This window comes from Podarcis cretensis (assembly GCF_951804945.1).
Source record: "Podarcis cretensis genome assembly, chromosome: 4".
NCBI lineage: Eukaryota > Metazoa > Chordata > Lepidosauria > Squamata > Lacertidae > Podarcis > Podarcis cretensis.
In genome coordinates, this window is record NC_137173.1 from 103,864,025 (window position 1) to 103,870,024 (window position 6,000).

The following is a 6,000-nucleotide window of genomic DNA, read 5'->3' on the forward strand; positions in this document are numbered from 1 at the left end:
GTTTCTGTGCAGATGTTTAACAATAAAATCGCACAAAAGAGATGCAATGTAATAAAAAAAAAAGTTTCAATACAACACACACTGTTGGCAGAGTCAAATATGAGAGTTTTGCATCTTTAGTACTGAACTTTTTCCATACATAGAATTATACTTCTCTTTTCAGCCAATCGGCAGGCAGGCTTGGATCCACTTCCCAGCTGGCTAGGTGAGTGTTATGCCTCCATGCCAGCTGGGCTGCCCCAGAAACTAGAGGCAGCATTAGATCATGGTGGGAGAGGCAGTGCCAGCCCACAATGCCACGGAGCCAGGTAGAGGTAAGCAGACTTCTCTTTTCAGTTGTAAATGGGGAGAATAATTGCTTTCAGGTACCCACCCAATACACAAGTTAACATTTGTAAAGCCAAGTTATCTACAAAAGGTAGGAATGTCAAACTTTAAGCTTCACCCTTCCTACCATTGTCCGCATTCTTCTACCCACCCAGCATTTGTCCAAAAATTTCCTCAATCTCTCCCATTTATTTGCCCCCCTTCCAATTGGCTCTGCCTCCTGCTACTCCAAGCCAAGAGGGGCCAGACTTGGGGCTGCAGATGCAATCAACAAGAAGACTCACAAATATTAAAAATACACTTGTAATGTATTCTAACAAACAAACATATAGAAAAGGCAAGGCAAATACAATGCAAAAAAGACAGAGAGCAATAGTACTACTGAATAACATGTGTGAGATCCATTTTAACCATTCCAGCTATGTCTCAATTAGTCTCAAGTCCTCGGAAGGTACAGTGGTACCTCAGGTTAAGTACTTAATTCATTCCGGAGGTCCGAACTTACCTGAAAATGTTCTTAACCTGAAGCACCACTTTAGCTAATGGGGCCTCCTGCTGCCACCGCGCTGCCGGAGCACGATTTCTGTTCTCATCCTGAAGCAAAGTTCTTAACCTGAAGCACTATTTCTGGGTTAGCGGAGTCTGTAACCTGAAGCGTCTGTAACCTGAGGTACCACTGTATTCTAAACCAACTTCTTTGAGGAATGTTTTCAAACAACTTCTTGTGTCTCAGTGACTGATAAGCAGTGCCGGATTTACGTATAAGCTAAACAAGCTATAGCTTCGGGCCCCACTCTCTTGGGGCCCCCTAAAAAAATTAAAGGAAAAGAAACCTGGATGCACATTTCCAACATATAAGATAAAAAAACAAATAAAATAAAACCTACATACAGCAACAGTGGCAAATGGCTTTAGTTACCTATTAGGTCCATAAATTACCATATAGCATATATTTAACACAAAAAACAGTGACAATTTGTTGTTGACAAAGGACAGCTGGATATATAAAGGGCCCCATTACCTTCAGTAGCTTAGGGCTTCATCAAACCTAAATCCAGCCCTGCTGATAAGATATCTTTTTGCTCTGCAGTTTTCTTATTATTGGCAGGATTTTTTCTGAGACACAAACTGGATTTTTGATATGAATTGGTCATCCATTCTTTCTTCCCAGAAAAATACAAAAATGTTGTTTAGAATACTTTCCCCATGACTTAGGGCAAACTGGGGCATACTTTTTTAAAGAAGAAGCTTAATAATGAAAATGAATCTGTAACTGATTGTTCCATAGTAAAGGTAAAGGTAAAGGTACCCCTGACCATTAGGTCCAGTCGTGGACAAAGCTGGGGTTGTGGCACTCATCTCACTCTATAGGCTGAGGGAGCCGGTGTACAGCTTCTGGGTCATGTGGCCAGCATGACTAAGCCGCTTCTGAGCAGCGCACAGAAATGCCGTTTACCTTCCCACCGGAGTGGTACCTATTCATCTACTTGCATTTTGATGTGCTTTCAAACTGCTAGGTGGGCAGGAGCTGGGACCAAACAATGGGAGTTCACCCCGTTGTGGGTATTCAAACTGCCAACCTTCTGATCGGCAAGCCCTAGGCTCAGTGGTTTAGACCACAGAGCCACCCTGGTACCTGTTCCATAGTATTGGTGCTTAATTGTCCTATTTATATTATTGTGTGTTTTCCTTTTCTATATTCTTATTAGAGCACTTTACAAGTATAATTTCTTATTTGTGGGTCTGATTGTTGGTTAGTATGATACGCAGGAACCCTCATTATACATTGTACTGCAAATTTCAGGATTGATAGATTTACTTTCTTTCTAGGGTTTTTTGTATTTTTTACTAGAAGCTTGAGATCTACCAATAAGCCTGGTACAAAAAACATATAGATAGAACAAGGTGCCTTTGAGCACAGGCTGAACCTAAACATTTGTGTTTAACCTCAGAAATGCACTGGGTTCACTATCATTTCATACCAAACTCCAACCCTGAATATCCTTCACATCAGCGGCGTAATTTAGGCAGGAAAAGTCATTGTTGTAACTGTTGTTGCTTTTCACTGGGTTTTCATTGAATTTTTCAAAATATAATAAATGTAAATTGCTAAACCATTGGGAATCAGAAACTCTTATCAACTTACTGCAAATCACCAGGAGATCCTGATCTGCTACCTTCTGCCCACCCTGGATGCATGATCAGTTCAGGCCCTCACCAATTCACCTCAATACGCTCTTCTTTATCCATTTCCATTGTTATCAATGTGATCCTTGCTCCCATACAAAGCTATGTAGGCATATAGTTAAGGAAGTGGATTGAGACTAGTATTGTAATGCCATTATAGTACAATCGTGTCTTATGCACATTTAACTTGCCTGATTTCAACAGTATACAGTTGAAATCCTGCAAGTTAAATGCGGAGCCAACTTGAGGATAGGGTCCTTTATGCACCAGATTTTCCAAGCATAAAAGAACTTTGCTTCCCAAACAAGGGTCTCTCCCCTCACTAGGAATCTGTTGCTCCCCTTGAGATCTTGTGGGAACTTAGGCAGCCCCACATGATCTCACGAGAGCATCCTGGAGCTTTTGGAGCTGATGTTCTGGAAGCCCGAGGATATGCATTTTTGAGGAACCCTTGCAAGAGAACCCCTGCGTTAGACACAATAATACTGTACTTTAAGGGCTTTCTATGCCTCTATGAACCTGCTAGGGGTTTGAGATCAGCTACATAGGCCTTGCTTGTATGCACAAAGGAAATGAGCTCATCACATCATTCAAAAAGATGCAGAAAAGGACAACCAAAATAATGATGGGATTCAGGTACTTTTTTGTACCCAGAAAAGCCAGCATTTTGGGGTCTGTTTTTGGTTTAGACAGGATGGTGGAAGGGAAATGAGAGAGATTTTTAAATTACACACAGTGGACAAAGAAAGGATAGAGAGACCACTTTCTTCGTCCCTCAGTTCATCGACAGATGATAGCTGACCAAAAAAAGTATTTATTCAAACAACACATAATTCATAATATTTTTATTTGAAAGATGTCTCAAAGGACAAATAGAATTTATTATTTTATGTGACAGAGCCAATGAGGATACTGGAAAAAAGAAAATGATCCATTGATTGTGAGAATTGTGGAATTTTGCAAAATAAAACAAGATTTGTTGGATTCTGCAAAAGGGGAATAATGTATTAATGGAGAAAGGTTGCAGAGTGCAGACCACTAGAGAGATGTTTTCATAGCCTGAAAGCAAATACACTCACAAAGACACCTTGGCCACCTCAAAGGTAAGGCAAGTGCAAACAGAACCATGCACTCTCACTGCTGTCAAGCAACAGCATAGGGCACAGTTGGGACCTGAATGCTGTGCCACTGACAATAGAGGGGGTGAACAGAGGTTTGCATTGCCCCTTTACACCCAGCATGTATAACTAAGGAACCAGAAGAAATATAGGTGCTAGTCAAATGGGGTCTGAAACACAGGGATATGGAGCTGATTCTTTGACACCACTCCGCATATGACTGCAGGCTAAGAAAGAAAGAACAGCACATGCACCTCAGGCTATGTTTCACCAGACCCGCCCTTAACTGGCACCTCTGCAGCCACCACCATACATACAAGTATGAAAGAGCCGCATGCAAGTTTCCCTAAATACCTCTCAGATCTGCTTTGTTTTTGTGCTCATACCAGAGAATCTAGTCAATCATCCAGGCTTCAGAAGGCTCTAAAATAAATGCCCATTTTGAGTAGTTTAACCGATGTCCAAGTCAGGAAGAAGAGACCACTGGGAATACGAAGATGCTGTACACCAGGCACCCACATATTACAGGCTGTTCAAATAAAACTATTAGGAAGTATAAATCTTAGTGCCTAAGGACCAAGGAGCTTAACCTGCTTTTAAAACATTTAACAAGTGTCAGTACATAAAAGTTGCTCGCGAGCAAACAGAGACTAGCTGCAGGGCGTTTGGAATGTACCCTACTGCTTTTATTTGAAAGATTAATTGTCCTTTTACGATACATCGCTACCACTGCTATTTATGATCTGTGTTTCGCAATGAAAAACCCCAGGAGTTGCAGGAATAAGATGGATGCTGCATTATTAAAGCCGAGCAGAAGCACTTCCGCATGTGTCACTCAACGTGTGTGTGTGATCCTCTCTTTTTATGATTGCTTCCCGCTATTGGTTCCAGCATCTTTTACCACTGCCAGTCTGCTCCCTGAAGTACCGCAGTGGCACAAATCCCTTTCCAACGCCTGGCACTTGTGCCAACAGAGCAGTCTGAGCACCACAGCATGATGTGCCCAATATAATTAGAAGCTGTTTATATATAGCTTAAGTTGTTGGTTTTAGAGCCATGTTTTTATCTTTAAGTGGCATAGCTGTGATCTGCAAAGAGGAGCCTCAGATACTGTACAGATGGTTATCGGGTACAAATCTTCTCCATCACCTTATGCCATCCCGCACACTCCAATAATTTAAGGGAAGCCTCATGGAGTCACTGAAAGCTAATAAACACTTCTTCCTTCCTCTAGATTTATTTGTTTACACTATTTTAAATTACTTTAGATCATAAAGAATAACCCTCCATCCTACGTGCAATGACCTTTCTGAATGAGCCTCGACATAAAGAGCAGACACTGCAGCATTTCAAATCTTTATGACAGTGTCTGGCTGTTCTTTCAACAGCTTGCTGGCTTCCTAATGATCCTCTTTCAGCTATATTTCTTCAAATCCATTTATTTTCCTGCCTGTGCTATCTACCAAGGACATGTATGTTTAGAGCAAAATGTTCTCTTTTTTCAAACTCTTGAATAAAGATTGAATAAAGGCTAGGATTTTAAAATTACCTTTTTAATTAACACAGGCAGAGTACTTTGACAGTATAAAAAAGTTTAGCATCATGAGCCTTGAATTAGAGGATGCCTCAAAGCAGAAGACAATTCTGCAGAGCACTACTGTGATTCATGATATACTGTACAGTACTCTTCCGTCCCATCAAAGTGTGCCTGATGAAGAAGAGAGCTTGGTTGCAAAGAAAGTGCTTGTTATATTGATAAAACAAAGACTATAAATAACCAAGAGTCCCATGCCTGCTTAAAAATTGTGGACTATAGCTCTATCTCTCTCACACACACATCTTGGATCCCAAGTTAGTTAAGGAAGGTTGGGGAAGAAAACCTTCCCATCTCCTCTTTCCCCAGCGCCCTTCATAACCTCTCCAGGGTGCAGGATCCCTTCCTAGAAATGGGGGGGGGTGATGGAGCACATGAGGTGATTGAGGGGGCAGAATTGCCCCAAATTAGATTGACTTCCACCTTTGGGTTGTTTTTTGCCCCCTCTCAGAAGCCTCCTGTGCCCCATCCAGTAAGTAGGGACCCCTCCTATTTGCCAAGAGGCTTTTGGGGGGCACAGTGGTGGGGAGAGCTGGGAACTTCTCCTTCCGTGAACCTCCTTAAGTTAACATACCTTCAGGTCCAATCCACACAGAGAACAGAAAGAAGGAAGGAGAGTGATTTTTATAAAGCGAGCCCAAAATGTCAAGTAACACAAGAGACAGCAGTAGATGTGTCACATACTGGATAGAGCACACATAAATCCAGAATTAAAAGGGAGAGTCAAAGATGAAGTTGTCAATTTCAAATTCATTTGCAAATTTCATGCTATTA

General features: G+C 41.5%; 1 long non-coding RNA gene across 1 annotated transcript in view; it reads left to right on the forward strand.

The window, feature by feature from the left end:
- The window catches only part of LOC307214417, a 36,215-nt gene extending 31,350 nt beyond the window's left edge, over positions 1–4,865 (forward strand). Inside the window, exons 3-4 of the long non-coding RNA XR_013838060.1 lie at positions 164–314; positions 4,706–4,865. This is a non-coding gene — a long non-coding RNA (uncharacterized lncRNA). The remainder of the gene's footprint in view (positions 1–163; positions 315–4,705) is intronic.
- Positions 4,866–6,000: the final 1,135 nt, after the last annotated feature.